Below are 17,188 nucleotides of genomic sequence, written 5' to 3'. Positions count from 1 at the left end.
AATGCAACAGAAACCAGCATCTGGTACTGTGGATCAGAGAAATCATTCCTAACTAGCCAGGTGGGGGAAGTTCTGAGAATAGAAGTTTCTAAGTTATTCTGGATCATGCAAAGAAGTTCCCCAGGAAGGGAAATAAGTGAATCCTAGTCAAAAAGGAGGAAGAAACCTACATGATAGGTCCCATTTTCCAAACTTCAGGACCAGTGATTATCATCATGGTGAAGTGTTAAAAGAAAAATATAGAAAAACAACTAGAGAGGGGCTGGGGCGTTAGCACAGCCAGTGGGGTATTTGCCTTGCATGCGGGCGACCCAGGTTCAATTCCCAGCATCCCATATGGTCCCCTGAGCACCCCCAGGAAGAATTCCTGAGTGCAGGTTCAGAGCCAGGAGTAACCCCTGTGCGTAGCCAGATGTGACCCAAAAAGAAAAAAAAACTAGAGAATAATATTTTTGCAGAATAGAGATTTCAAGATAAGAGTATTGGGGAACAAACTAGTAATCCTGAGGATGGAGCCACTCACAAAACAAGTGAGAGGAGGTTGCTCATGGGGAAGACAGATACTTAGCCTTTGCAAGATTTGCAATTGGTGTTAACAAGTACAGCTCCTATAATTTTCCAGAAGCCCTGAACAGGAAGTAACATTCATAAGAAAGCTTATTTCTTAGCAATGACATAGAAAGAAAATACAGAAGATGCAGAGAAGTGATTCAGAAGCAAAGCAGGACAAGTGAACTACCAAATGGTTCTCTTCAGAGCAAAGGCAAAGGTAATTAATGTATTTGGAAAAGATGTTCAATCATCAACTCTACCAGAAATTAAAAATTACTAGCATATCTTGGTTCACTAACACTATTAATGGAAATAAAATGATTTAAAATTAATTTTTCTGCCTGTTTAAAAGCCATGACCATAAGTTAAACCATGCAAATATTTTCTTTCTCATTTTGGTAGAGATGAAACTGTCAGTTGGGAGCAGAAAAAAAATAAGTAAGCAAAATCTATACTGATGGTTCAATCCGGAAAAATATAGTAGACAGAATAGTAAATAGAGAAGGCAATTAGTATGTAGTGAGCAAATAGAATATCTGAGTTTGTATAGTTGAAGCTAGAAACATTGTGTTCAGCATGTAGAGGAACCAATGTCTTTTTCCAAATATAAATAGTACATGTGATAGGATATACTGCCAAGAAGTGTCTGCCAATGTTTGCATATGACTCTTAGGTGTTCTGTGAGCAAAGATTAAAGAAAAAGTTGGTTCATGCTCCTCATTGGCTCAGCCATCTATAGACAGCAACAGAAATAAAAAGAGGGTTATGTGAGGGTCTGATGGAAGGGGGACTTAAATCAGGAAAAGTGAAAAAAGGAAAATAAACTAACAAAGTTTCCAAAACCAAGTAAAATAAAACACAGGGGAAGCAACAAGGGTAATTATCCAAGAGAAAGTACCACCTGTACTAAGTCTTTATCTCTCTGGAAACTTTAATGCTAGTTGCATCCCCACCACCACCACCACGATAGGCAAAATGCCTGCAAATTAAACCAACCCATGAACAACATACTCATATCTATACTTGACTCCCAAGTAAAACCCCTCCCCTCACTTATTCTAGTCTCCTAAGGTGTCTTGATTAACCATCATTGTTATCAGCCAGTTTTCCCTAAAAACCTATTCCTTTGATGGCCTTGCTCTCAGCAGTTAAAGAGAAAATGACAAATTATGTCCTTTCCCAAGACTTAAATGAAGAAATGAGTCTTAGAAGCATACTTTGTTACATCCAAATATCAATCTCTACTTTTTTTGCAAAACTTGTTATCTAATATTGTCTTTAGTTTATAAGCGAAATTATCACAAAATTGTTCATTGCCTTCTCTAAGTGTCACCTATCTATTCTCATTTTCACTACTTAATCCCAATAGCCCTAATTAAAGGGGGCCCTAATTATAGGATCAGTTTTCAGACAGATGCTCTTCTGGTGGACAGCAAAAAGCCTCAGGGCAGTGTTTTGACATTAAATATTCTACAAATCTTTTTATACAAAGCTTATTATTGTTGAAACCCTTAAGGCACCTTCAATTTTGAGTTTTAATCATTTGTTTCTCATAATCTAATGGCTCAACACAAGGTTCAGGTTTTAAGTTCTCTTCTAGATTTATTAACCAAATGGAAGTGAAGAAGGCTAAGAACTACTGACAGGTTCACTAGCCACCTCCATCTGTCAACACCATGAGCATATAAGTACATAAGAACATTTAGACTTCAATAAAAAGCCCAGCTTCAGTTCCACAACTAATCTTGAAAGAGACGTCAAGCCTATGAAACCCACAGGTACACAAAACTCACAGGTCTTCAGGCTGAAATGTCTGGGGCTCCCGCAGGAGGGAATAGGCTGAGTTCCTACCCTGCCAAAGTCACAGCAGCCACACTCATACCCCACAGCCTCTACCATATAAAAGACCCAAGTTCACCACTTCATGACTGATCTCAGAAATACACCAAGCCAAAAAAAAAAAAAAACCCTCCCAGGTACACCAATCTTTGGGCTGAAAACTCTGGGACTTTTTGGGAGTGGGGACAGGCAGCCTTTCCTTGTGCCAAACCCAATACTGCCAAAATCCCAGCAGCCACACCCACATCCCACAGCCTCTTGCCATATAAACAGAACAGCATCACAGCTTCAGAAGAGATACTAAGTCAATGAAACTCTCAGGTACACTCTCTTCAGGGTCTTCAGGATGAATACCGGGGCTTCCTCAGAATGTGGGAGGGCAAAGAACTGCACAAGTTCTACAGCTACCATAGCTTCTGGAAAATGTGGCCATGAAACACTTCTAAATTCCACAATACTGACATTCCAGTAAGATCAAAGCAAATAAATGGGAAAGGAGCATAGAATCCCACTAAATTCAGTAAGTGAAAACAATAGCACAGAAAGCTCAACTAGCCACAAACAGCTCAGTAACTCCTCAGACAATCACTTTAACAACACCATTGCAGGATACAATGATATTACAAATTTTATTTTACTGTACTACTATTTTTTTTTTTAGTGGGCTGGAATGATAGCACAGCGGTAGGGCATTTGCCTTGCGTGCAGCCAGCCCGGCCAGGCCGGGTTCAATTCATCTGCCCTCTTGGAGAGCTACTGAGAGTATTCAATATGCCAAACACAGTAACAAGAAGTCTCACAATGGAGACGTTACTGGGCCCGCTCGAGCAAATTGATGAGCAATGGGAGGGCAGTGGACAGGACTATTTTTTCTATAATTACACTTACAATTTTGTCAAAACAAGAAATAAAAAATAAATTATTTTGAGCCTAAGGGGACAGGTTTCAGAGGGTGGGTGGGAAACTATGGACAGTGATGAGGGAAGATCACAATGGAGTGGGGATTGGCGTTAGAACACTGAATGCCTGAAATAACTGTATTATGAACAACTTCGTAAAACATAGGTGTTTCATAAGATTTTACCTCTCAGAATGCAGATTCCAGATTTCATGAGCAAGTCTGACCTAGCTATACAGAGGCCACAGGAAATGAACTAAAAGCCCCTTAAGATATATACAACATCAGTATCTAGTTATTGGAATGAACCTTGTTAGACTGGAATTCAGCACAATCCAGCCTCTATCTAACCAGCTTCATTTAAAAATGAAAGACCCCAAAATAAATAAATAAATAAATAAAATGAAAGACCCAACCAACTGAACATAGCCAACCAACTGTGAGTGGGCAATAATAGTTGTTTGAAGCCACTGCATTTTGTATGGCTTATTATGTAGCAACAGGAAAATGAACAGAGACCTCTCAAAATAATGAGTGAAAACTGGATATTTCCTATTTTTTTTTCAGGGAATCCTCAACATATGGTTAAAATAACATCTGCTCACTGGAGATTTCTCCAGACCCCATGCCGAGCAGATTTCACCAGAGCACCTCAGATGGAGCGAGTGTTCTCACTCTGCCCACTCCAAAGGAACCCCCAGTGGCCACAAACTTCCAGAAGAAAAACCCAGGTACATGGGACCACGAGTTGAACACTCCAGGCCACATGGTGGCAGTGGGGACAGGCCATCCTTTCCTGTTTGCCCACCCCTTCAGGGTCCTAGCTGTCATGCCTATGAACTGCCTCCAGGTGCCATTTAAGCATGTCAACAGCCTTAATCCAGAGATACTCAAGTGAATCTCAGAATGTATTAGCTCCCTATAGAGATGTCTCCAGACCCCAATCATTTACAATTTTGGAATTCCAGGAGCACATAGCCATGTATGCACATTCTCTCATGATATTCATAATAAACAATAGAAAATAAATTATCTAGCATCTGCCTATGGAAGGCAGGCTTGAATGAAGGTGAAAAAATTTGAAATAATGGTGTGAGAAGGTATAATGGTGGTGGGACTGGTGTTTAAATACTGAATGTAATCAATTAATGTAAACAACCTTATGAAAATAAAATTTAAAAATTAAAAGATAAAATAACATCTGCTTCATTGCAAAAAGTATGTGGAACAAGTAGAACTGAAACTCAAAGGCTGTGTTTGTTTAGGTTTTTTTGGTTTTGCTATGTGTGTGTGTGTGTGTGTCTGTGTGTGTGTGCCATACCTGCCAGTGCTTACAGCTTACTCTGACCTGAACACTCAGGGACATTCCTGACAGATGTAGGATACTGTATAGTATCCTGGGGATCTAACCCAGGTCATGTGTATGCAAGGGAAGTAAATGCCCTACCAATTATACTATCTTTTTGGACCCAAGAATTGTTCTTTCTGAGGCTGGAGCAATAGCACAGCGGTTAGGGTATTTGCCTTGCACGCGGCCAATCTGGATTCAATTTCCAGCATCCCATATGGTATCCCAAGCACTGCTAGGAATAATTCCTGAGTGAAGAGCCAGGAATAACCCCTGTGCATCGCTGGGTGTGGCCCAAAAGCAAAAAAGAAAAAAAAAGAATTGTTCTTTCCTCCAGCACCTCAAAACTGAAACATGTGAATCCTGTAGCTCACTGAAAACCTATTGCTTTGAGCACCATTATTACCACATGGTTGCTCCCATAATGTCATCTCTCTACCATCCAGTCACGAAATGCCCAGGCAGTGGAGAATTTTTTAATAAAGCCTTAACAAAAATTCAGAAGTCAACATTAGATCCACCTCCACAACCCACACCCCCGCCAAATAAAATTTATGAAGCAGAACAGGGACACAATAAAGAATATCAAACAGCCCTTAGGCATTTTCATGCATCAAATAAAGTACTATATTAGACAGCTTCTTCTAAGTCTTTTTTGATTCAAATAGTCTAAACCTGCCAGGAATAGTGCAAAGCTTCTTCCATGTATGATCTCGCTTGGCCTTCTCAATAGAACTGCTTGGCACTTCACCCCTCCACTTCACTTGCTTTCTGTATTCTAGAAAGGAACATAGAAACTTCTAGAAACAAGAACACAAAACCAGCAAGTACAGCAGCAAGATTCAAACACAGAAATCTGTCAAATCCACATTCAAATTCTATTAATTACAAAACATAACTTTCCTTCATTCTACAGGATGATACATCACTAGAAATACTTAGAATATTAGTTTATAATTAAATTAAAATCACATTAAATACTCCAATGTTAAGATAATTTGATTTTCTACCTTTAAAGAAAAGGTCCCTGCCTCCAGTGAACCGTCCCAGCTTCACCATGGTTTACAAAGTGAACAAGAATCTATAAAACCTAAGACCTCTTCCCATCCCTTCCATACAACCACCCCCCCTTCACTTGCAAAACTATATCCATTGTTTTACAGGATAAATTTCTCAGCTGAAGCTCTAGTTTACTTTTGAGAAAAAGACCAAGCAATAACTCAGCAAAAAAGTACCCACAATAATGACCTCTGGGATCACTTCATGACTCAAAAAAAAAAATAGCTGGGCACTAATAAACTCATAGCCAAGTAGGTCAAGGCATGTCCTTGCTGTTCCAAAGTTCCATGGCTACCATACCTTAACTCACCCATAGCAATGAACAGGCTAGCAGATTTTCTGGAGTTTTGATTCATTTCCTTCATTGCCAGACATATCAGTGAATAACTGGATTTCAGAGTACGAGGCATTAGAATATCTGACCCAACAAAGCCAAACAAATAGGAATAAGTACTTGGCAGATAGGTCATCAAACAATTTTTGGAACAAAGAGTCAATGTTATCATCTAAAGTTTCTTTTGCAAACCACAACACCCAAAAGGAGAGAGAGAACAGAGGGGAATGCCCTGCCACAGAGACAGGGTGGGATGGGGGGGATGGGGGGTGGGAGGGATACTGGGAACCGTGGTGGTGGAAAATGGGCACTGGTGGAGGGATGGGTATTTGATCATTGTATAATTGAAACCCAAGCACAAAAATGTGTAAGTCTGCAACTGTACCTCATGATGTCTCACTATTAAAATGTTTAAAAATAAATAAATAAATAAATAAAGTAACATTTCAGAGGTTTCAGTCATGAGATGAACAAAAAGCCAAACAGGACAATTAAAATCTGTAACTATTTCTCCATCTAATACCTTAACACTGATACTGAATCTACAAATCACAGGGCTGAATTAGTCACCTGGAAATGTTTATAAAGAGCATGATCGAATAAATATAACACAAAAAACCCAAACTTTTTAATAAGTATTTTTCTTATAAAATCGTATTTTCTATATTTTGTATAAGGAACCATATCATAAGGAACATTATTCAATTCCTCCGCCCCTCTCGGAGAGCCCGGCAAGCTATCTCGCCCGCACAGCAGAGCCTGGCAAGCTCCCCGTGACGTATTCGATATGCCAAACACAGTAACAACAAAGTCTCCAATGGTGACGTTACTGGGCCCGCTCGAGCAAATCGATCAATGGGAGGGCCTTTACTTTACTTACTTTATATATTAATTAAATTAAATTAAATATAATTTAAAATTATTATATTTATCATAATAACAATTTCAAAAATATGTTGTTTCTATGTTTAAATATTATTAATAAGTAGACAAATACAAGACTCCACTAACATCTATAATTCAAATGTCAAATACATAAGAAAAGATGAAGTGAAGGAGGAAGAAACAAAGAAGGAAGGAAAAGTAAGGGAGGGAAGGGTAGTAGAATGAAAGGAGAGAGGGAGGAATGAAAGAAGAGAAAAAAATAGTTAGGAAAGTTACTCATTACTGTGTTGTGATAAATGATAATAAATGACAAAAACTAAAAACTGCAATTCAAGGTTCGCCAATCAGTTTAATAGTAAATAAATGAGATGAGACCAGAAATGTCAAGAAAGTCAAGAAATGCAAAGTAAACAGAAAGGGAAGAAAAGAAAAGAATAATAGGGGAAATTAAAATACAAAGAAAACTAAACTTTATACGTGTGAAAATTAACAAGACTAAAATTCATGCAAAAATAAAAGGGAAACAAAAACAGTCTATGAAAATGATACTTCAATTTAAAAAATGGTAATTTTTTTAAAATTTTAAACACAATAAATTTTGGAGTAAGTGAAGGGTGCCAGAGGGTGGGATCATAATGAGGCACCACTTGTCACCCACTAATAGGGGAGGAAAGACAGCAAGAAACTTTGTAAGGTAGTAGATAAACTGGAGATCTCATGGACTGATGACACCAGAAAATGACTGTAACTTTAGAAAATGGTCGGGTTGGCACGATAGTACAGCAAGTAGGGCGTTTGCCTTGCACACGGCCGACCCAAGTTCAATCCCCAGCATCCGAAATGGTCCCCCAAGCACTGCCAGGAGTAATTTGTGAGTGCAGAGCCAGGAGTAACCCCTGAGCATCTCTGGGTGTGACCCCCCCCAAAAGAAAAGCAAAATAAAACATACGCACCAGAAAATCCATATCCATATATATACACATATATGTGTATATATATCATACAACAAAATATAATCAAGGAAGGAAGAATAAAGGATAAAAAGAAGGTTACTCAATTTTACAGAACACAAAATTAGCAGTCATCATATCTAATCTAAAACTATAATTTTCACTTTAGAGCAAAAGTAGAACCCAGAAATGGTAATAGGTTACTAGTAAAGAAGACTGTGGCAAGAATTAGCAATATTATAATAAATATCAAACAAAAGAAATGTTATAAATATATGAATAAGTTGATTTTGTGTGTTGGTTATAGATCCAAGGTTTCACTAATTCAAGACACATACTCGAGCACTAAGCTACACTCCTGGCCCCAGGAGTTGATATTTATTCTTAACATATACTATATTCACAAGTATTATTTTAAATTATATCTATTTAATGAGATTTTATTAAAAGAAGGGAACCAATTTTTGTATGGTAATGAGTTTGAGGTACTGTGGGGCCAGTCAGCAGAAGTGGTATATATATAGCACATGGCTACACCTACAGCTCTGGTGTTCTGGGCTAGAAAGATATATGGAGGAGACACTTTGACATCAAAAAAAAAAAAAAACATTTTGTTCATTTCAAATGAACAAAAGAACTGAAATCCAGCTAATCGCCTACATTGCTGCTAGAAAAATACACCACTAAACCTTTCTATCTTAATCCTCTCATTATAATTACCTTTATCTGAACTAGTATCAAAGAAGATTCTGTACTAGCTCAAAAACCCAATATTTAGAAATAAGTTCTCTTTGGAAATGTTCTTTAAGGAACTTCAAGTTTCACCCTGAGAGCTGATTTTCAAATTAAGTTTTCAAAAGTTTGGGCTGTGTAATATTCTTCCATTATTGTTTTTTGACTCCTACTCGAATTGGAGTCAAGCATCCTCCACCCAGATCCTCCAAATTCCAGTAGGCGGGGGTCACACCCACCACCTGGCCCCCTGGCGCCGTGTAATCCCATCAACGGCCAAGACTCAGAGACTATAAAATCCAGCCCCCAGACGAGACCAGTGCAGTCTCCTGCCCCTGCGCCTGGTTGTTCCTCGCCGGGGTACCTTGGAGGGGAGCGGGTTGAGCTTTCCTCCCCGCCCGGACCAGGGCTCCGGCAGCCGAAGACCTCCAGGACCAGCCACCACCATGCTGAGACCACTCTCCGCACACATGAAGGTACTGGCAGAGGGACAAAGCCACACGGGTTCCGGGGCCGAGATCTCCAAGCCTACTCGAATTGGTGTCGAGCATCCTCCACCCAGATCCTCCAAATTCCAGTAGGCAGGGGTCACACCCACCACCTGGCCCCCTGGCACCGTGTAATCCCATCAACGGCCAAGACTCAGAGACTATAAAATCCAGCTCCCGGCTGAGCGACATCTTATCAGGACATCTTTTTATGACATCTTATTATCTCATTCCTACTTTGGACAAACTTGCAGGCTATCGAATGTAGCCTGCCCACAGGGCAGAGTCTGGCAAACTCCCCGTGGCGTACCAAATATGCCAAATACCAGTAACAATGATGGGTCTCATTCTCCTAAAGAGCCTTGAATATAATCTCAGGGCTAGGATGAAAGAGACATTACTGGGGCCTGCTCGAGGCAATCGACGAATTGTTTTTTTAAGAGAGAGAAAGAAAAGGAAAGTGTAAACAATAAAATATAAACAAGGGACCTTAGATCTTGGTAAAGGGATGTCCTAGTACAAGAAAGGCTACTAGGGGGCAGGGAAGTGGCTCAAAAGTCTGAAGTATATGATATGCATGTGAGAACTCTGGAGGTTTGCACCCTAAAGTATGTGATTCACACACACACACACACACACACACACACACACACACACACACCTGGCACCACTGTGTGTGATTTAATTTAAAAACAAAACAGCAAATGTCATTAATGATACTATAAATCACAATACCTCAATCAATAAAAAAACAACAACAAAAGTTTTAAAAAACTGTGAAGAAATGTTTCTGATCATATATGTCTCTTTTTCCTACTCAAGGAAATGCAGTATCAACAGAAGTCATTAGAAGCCATCAAAATATCAGTGAATGATATTACTCTCTGTATACAGAGGATGTAAAAGATTAAGCTAAATGAGAAAAACAAGTTATTGGGGAGGGAGCAAGGAAACAAAGAGACGATGAATAGAAATTGTTGAATATGTCAAGTAAGGATAATGCCATCAAGTTAATAGTGCACAGTTGATTTTATTGCTCGAGGCTCGAGGCCCTCCCGTTTATCATCAATTTCCTCGAGCGGGCCCAGTAATGTCTCCATTGGAGACTTTGTTGTTACTGTGTCTGGCATATCGAATACGTCACGGGGAGCTTGCCAGGCTCTGCTGTGCGGGCGAGATACTCTCGGTAGCTTGCCAGGCTCTCAGAGAGGGGCAGAGGAATCGAACTCGGGTCGTCCATGTTGGCTGCGTGCAAGGCAAACGCCCTACCGCTATCGCTCCAGCCCTGATTTTATTATTGAGTTAGAACAGTTACCACTCAGAAGTGGTTTGAAGGGAAAGTGAAGAAAACTTAACAAGAATTAAGAATTGGGGTGGGGTAGTGCTTCAAGCACCAAATTCACAAAGTGTGATGGCACTGAACAGAAAATTCCTTTGAGGGAGATATAACTGGCAGTGCACAGGGCTATTACTGGCTGTATGCTTAGGAATCACACCTGGAGGACTCTGGGACCATACAGGAATCCAAAGACTGAACCCAGGTCAACTGAGTGCATGACAAATGCCTTACCAGAATTATACTATCTAGAAATACCCTTTTTACAAACGAATCACTCTATGTATTTTACAAATTCAGGTCTGATATTGAGATCTTGAATCCATTTTGATTTGACTTTTGTGTATGAACTTAGAAAAAAGTCTGAATTCAGATCTTAAATATCCCAAACCAGTTTTACCGATACCATTTGTTTAAGAGACTTTTTCTTGTTCCACTTCATACTTTCTGCTTCTTTGTCGAAGATGTCCATCCACCTGAGGATCTGTCTCTGAATTTTCAATTCTATTCCACTGATCTGAGGGTCTGTGCTTATTCAAGCAACACAGTTTTAATTATTATTGCTTTGAGGTACAATTTGAAGTTGGGATAAGCCTCCCATCTTCTTTTTCCTAAAGACTGCTCTGATCAATTATTCCACTGATCTCTCTTTTTTAAATGTCATGGGCATCCTTATGGTGACTGCATTCAATCTGTATAATGCTTTGGGAACTATTGCATTTTGATGATGTTAATCCTCCCTACCCATGAAAAAGTATTTCCATTTCCCCTTGTCCTCTTTTATATGATAGAATTGTTTTGTAGTTTACTTTACATAGGTCTTTCACCTCTTTTGTTGATTCCTAGGTACCTGATTTTCTGAGGTATAATTATGACTAGAATTTTGTTTTCATATTTCTTTCTCTTCTATTTTATTATTTTCATATAGAAAAGTCATGAAATTTTTGGTTTTGATTTTGTAATCCACCACTTTACTACAGGGGTCCAATGTTTCTAGAAGTTTTTTTGTAGTCTTTAGAACTTTTTATGTAAAATACCATGTTGTCCACAAATAGTGAAAGACTGATGACTTGAGAGACTGATGACTTCTTTTCCTATGTGAATGTCTTAATATCTCTTTTTTGCCTAATTGCTATGGGATTTCTAATACAATATTGAACAATAGTAATGATAGTTGATATCCTTGTCTTATGTCTGAGTTTAGAGGGAAGGCTTTCAGTTTTTCACCACTGAGTATTATGTTTGTTTGGGCTTATGGTAAATAACTTTAACAATGTTAAAGAAATTTCTTTAACTCCCATTTTATTGAGTTTTTATCAGAATGGGTGCTGGATCCTGTCAAATTCTTTTCATGTATCTAATGATATGATTATGAGTTACACTGAGGCAAAACACTCCATGACATTGAAGCTGAAGGCATCATTATAGATTCAATGACATTGGTCAAGCAAGGATAAGTAAATATAAATAGGGAAAAATTAATTTAAAAAGCTTTTGCACCTCAAATGAAATGATGACCAGAATACTAAAATACTTCATAGACTGAGTGAAATTATTGCCCACCACTTTATCTGATAAAAAGGTAATATCCAAGAAATATAAAGCAGTGGTAGAACTTTTTATTCTTAAAAAAAATAACATCCAACTTCATCAAAAACATGGGGAGAAGAGGTAAACAGAAACTTCCTAAAAGAAGACATACAAGTGACCAAAAGGCATATGGAAAAAATGCTCTGCATTACTAATTATCAGGGAAAAACAAATCAAAACAAGAATGACATATCACCTCACACCAGAGAGATTGGTAGACATCAAAGAGAACAAAAACAACCCATTGGTGTGGGATGTAGCAAGAGGAGGGTATGGGAAAGAACCCTCATTTACTGCTGGAGGGAGCGATGACTGGTCCAACCTTAAAAAAAAAAAAAAAACTAGGAACCAAGCTTCCATATGAATTAGCAATTTCACTTCACTTCTGGGAATATACTCCAAGGGTCCAAAGACACAAGGTGGAGGGAAAAAACAAAAACAAAAACATATATACTCCTATGTTCACTGCAGCACATTCACAACAGTCAAAATCTGAAAAAAAAAAAAACCCAAGAGCCCAAAACACATGATTAGATAAAGTAACTATAGTACATGGACAAGTCAGAAGTGTTCACTCCAGCTAAGGTAGCATTGTGCCTGAAACACAATTATGAATAACTTTGCAATTTACAGTGACTCAATAAAAAAATTAAAATATACAAAAAAAGAATCACTTTTTCTTATAAATAGGCAATGTTATAAGCAATAAAGCATTTCTAGAGGCTGAGAAGATGAAAGCATTTCTCTTTCCAGTCATATTCTTTAGGCCAGAACCTCTGAAATTATAGCTCTGGGAAACAAATAGATGAACTGACCTGGCCTGAGATAGCAATTCTCTTAGTGAACACTTTCACATCCTGAACAAGACCTACAGGTCTGTAAACTGAGTTCAACCAGTAAAGAAGCGCTAACTTAAACTGAAAATATTACTAAAAATTGAATTTTTCTGTTACAAGATCTTATAAGAAATAAGACTCTAGTTTGAGTGAATTACAGGACATATACAAAAAAAACCATGGCATGGGCATGGTGTGATAGTACAGTGGATAAGGCATTTGTATTGCACGAGGCTGACTTGGGTTCGATTCCCAGCATCCCTGAGCACCACCAGGAGTAATTCCTGAGTGCAAAGCCACGAGTAACCCCTGTGCATCACCAGGTGTGATCCAAAAAGCAGGGAAAAAATGCAAGCATGGCACTCTACAGAAGGTCATATTCCAAAGGAAAGTGTTTAAAAATCTGTATTGCACATTCCCACAGAAATAAAGGTTAAATGATTCCTGAGTCACAAAGCCTTACCAACCTCATTCTGATTCTCAGGCATGAATCCTGGCAGGATTAGGAGGTACGTTTTATCCTGGGAACAGAGTGTTTTATCCTGGGAACAGCTAATTCTGAGAGGATTCATCTTTTTGTTTCTTATAAATTATTATTATTATCATATCATTTTAATATTCACTATGTGCCGTCACAGTAGGTTTTATCAACAATCACTCAAGACACTCTCCCTGGACATCTGACTCCACCTCCTTTCCTAAAAGGCTTTGGAACAAGTTAAATTTGGGGCTTTCAAATCTCAAAGTATAGTTATTTCTCTGAAACATTCAATGCTACTGATTCTGAAAAACCCTCTTATGTCACTTTCATCTAACATTGTGTTATCTGATCTTCCACCAACCCATGGTTCTATCTCTCAAACAGTTTCTTTCTTACCAGTTAGAGTTGCTGTCACTGAATTCTGTTCTATATGCACAGTTTTATTTTTTTTCTACAAGCAGAACACACATATAGAGAAGATCTGGAAAGAATATCAAGATTATAAAATGTGATTTTTGCCAACTAAGAGTCTAACATATACTTTTAGATACCAAAACTACTAAGTAAAACACCAGGAAGGAAAAATACAGTTTTAATATATTCAATCCACCAATATGCACCAAGGGCACATTATTATTATGTACCAAGACTATATCAGGTATTTTAGATACCAGATAAAAAAGACAAATAAGGAAAAAGACACAGAACTACATCTTAATGATATTTTGAAGAACCTAGAACTACTCCTTTTATGTCAGACCTTTCTAACAAAGAATTTTTCATGACCCTGTAACACTAAACTTTACTTTTTCAGTTCTTACTTCTTAGTCCTTTCATATATGATACAAAACTTATGAATAATATTTTAACATTCCCAAAAAATCAAGAATTGCCTCAATACTGAGTCTTAAAACAAATCATGTTATTTAATAACTTTTAAAAGATTAAGATGTACTAGGGATTATAAATATAAACAAGTAATAAAAAATTAAATGAATTCTAAAAAGAGAATAAAACACCAGGATAAATAGTTCCATGATTAGGCTTACCTTAAGTGAAAAATGTTAGGGTCAACTCCTGGATATCTACTCAAAATTCAGCATTTATTAAGAATTTCCCTGATATACTTACCATACATTAGGTCATGTTATGGCTCAAAAGTTAGGCAAATACTTTCTTCTGTGGCTCCAGGGGACAATTATAAGTCTTGGAAAGGTAATTCTCATAGACTAATTACATAGTCACCCAAAGCTTGTAACCTAATCCAAGTATTAAATTTAGACCAGGTAATTTAACACTGAATGCAGATTAAGCCTTCAGATTCTCCAATCAGTCTATTTCTCCCATAGTGCTCTCAAATAATCTTTTCAGATTCACTGTGGCTTATACTCTGGCACAGACCTAAAAAAAGCATGCTTCTTCCCCTGACAAACACACAAAAGCACAATTTAAAACATAAAAATGGCTACATTATAAATCTGTCTTTGCAAACTTATTCCAGTATCTCTATAAGATAAAATAACAAACAGTATTTTCAGAGGATAGCATTAACCTAATAACTAACAGAGATTTGACTATTGCAATAATTGTGTGTAAACTTGCTCTGGGACAGTGGATAAAGTCTGGTCTTCTTGGGCTACTCAGATTATAGATGAATAGAAATGGGTATTTGGAAAAAACTACAATCCTAGATAGAATCTACCAAGTAGAGTCTATTTAACAAGATTAACCCTCTTTATAAAACCTGGCTAAAATGCAATGTCCTGAGCACCACAAGTTTAGAGATGGGAGGTTCCTCTTTCCCAGACTTAACTACATTTCACCAGTGAGAACTGGACTTCTAATATTGAAGGCAATGAAGGAAATACAGCAATATTTTTATTTCAGCACCAAGAATATAAAAGGTTTGACTAAAAAGGCTGGAGATATATTACAAAGACTAAGATGTCTGCCTAGTATACAACTGTGGCCACAACTCTGGTTCAAATTCTGACACCATATATGGTGTCACCCAAGCATTTCCAGGGGTCTCCCTGCCCCAAGAAGAGTCCCAGCAGCCTAAAACCTCCAGAAACCAGCCACAGTCATGTTCAATGCCACGCTTCACATGCTCGGACAAGCCTCACCCATGAAGGAACCAACAGAGGAACCCAGGTATGTGGGACCCGTGGCTGAGATCTCCAAACCTACTCAGATCAGGATGGGGCCTCCTTCACCCAGGTCCCCAGCTTTACAGTAGCTTGGCAGTAACCCACAACTCGCCCCCGCCCCACTCCCCAGCACCATGTAATCTCATCAGCAGCCAAGATCCAGAGACTATAAAATAAAGCTCCCAGAAGAGAGCGATGTAGTATTTCCTGGAGCATGCAGCCACAAATGCATCTGCATGACCTCTTATACTCTAGCCCACTGATGAACCTAAAGTAGCACACGTGTGTTTGGTTTTAACATACTTGCTTGTATTCTTGTATATATGGGCTTAAATAACCCCAGAATGAAATACAACAATCTTCACACTTTCCTCTTATTGTGGAAATAATTAGATAATTATAATTATAAATTAAATAACTATAAATTAAATATCAAAAAAGATGCTCACTGATTCGGTGGGTGTTTGAATATTATCTGTAATGAACTACTGTGAACTACTTTATGAAAATAAAATATATAAAATTTGTAAAAAAAAAGCAAAGAAACAATACTTAATATCTAATGATAATATTTCTTTCATTTCAAAATTAAAACATCATTTACTTCTGTGGGGGAAAAAAAGCATTTCCAGGGGTGGTCCCTGAGCACTGCTGGATATGGCCTTCCTCAAAAAAACATAAATTAAGTTTAAGAAAAGATTATATCACTTTTATGCCATCAGGTTTTAGCTTCTCCAAGATTCCAGAAATGAGCCTCAAAGGAGTACTATAATGAGAGTTATAAAAGTCACCATAAAAGTCAATGACAGTTAATTTCAGTTCAGTCACCTGCAAATGCCTACTGGAAGTTGTGTGACTTACTTTCTGTCATTTGTTGCTTTAAACAAGGAATGAAGATCAAGGGGATGCTGCTTGAACTTTTAAACATCCCACAAATCCAAAGTCAGCCCATAATCTCTTCATGAATGAACAGACAATATTACATGGTTGTCAGATTTTAAATGCTTCTGCTATTGACTTCTTAGTAATCTTTGCTTCTAAATCTCTTCTTCAAAAGAAATGACTGAACTTTATGAACCCGTTATGTTCAAGATAAGCATGACTTCTTTTTGCCACTGATACTTTGGTATAGCAAAAATTAATCAGAATTAGTGTTTATGACACAAGTGAACCATTCACTTGACTATCTTGTAAATTAAATAGTAAACATTAACAAAAAGAGTCCTATAAATTAAATATCAAGGAGCCACAGTGATAGGAGAGCAAGCCACATGGCCAACCATGTTCAATTCCCAGGACCCCAGATAGGCCCCAAAAGCCCCACCAGGAGTGATCCCTTTGTGCAGGGTGAGGGGTAAACCCTAGCACCATCAGATGTGGAGGGAGGGAGGGAGGGAGGGAGGGAGAAGAAAAGGAAGGAAGGAAGGAAGGAAGGAAGGAAGGAAGGAAGGAAGGAAGGAAGGAAGGAAGGAGAAAGAACTTAAATGTCATGTCAAAAGCATAACTGACTATTCTAAAAATCATCATGACTTGGAGGTCAAGGAGATAATACAACGGTTAGGGAGATTTCAGCACCACAGGGTCTCTGAGCATTGTCAGGTACATCCTGGAGGTCTAAGTACTGTCAAGTGTAACCCTGAAGACCCCTTTGCACTGAACCACCAGCCTCTTTGGCTGTGAATCACCAGTGAGAACCCCCAGACATCCTGA

General features: G+C 38.2%; 1 protein-coding gene across 2 annotated transcripts in view; it reads right to left on the bottom strand.

The window, feature by feature from the left end:
- The window catches only part of MAP3K5 (mitogen-activated protein kinase kinase kinase 5), a 295,163-nt gene that overhangs the window by 257,545 nt on the left and 20,430 nt on the right, over positions 1 to 17,188 (bottom strand). The gene's annotated exons all lie outside the window — the stretch shown is intronic.

The sequence above is a fragment of the Sorex fumeus genome, unplaced genomic scaffold (genome assembly GCF_029834395.1).
Source record: "Sorex fumeus unplaced genomic scaffold, SorFum_2.1 ptg000061l, whole genome shotgun sequence".
Lineage (NCBI taxonomy): Eukaryota > Metazoa > Chordata > Mammalia > Eulipotyphla > Soricidae > Sorex > Sorex fumeus.
This window is presented reverse-complemented; position numbering and strand designations above follow the sequence as displayed.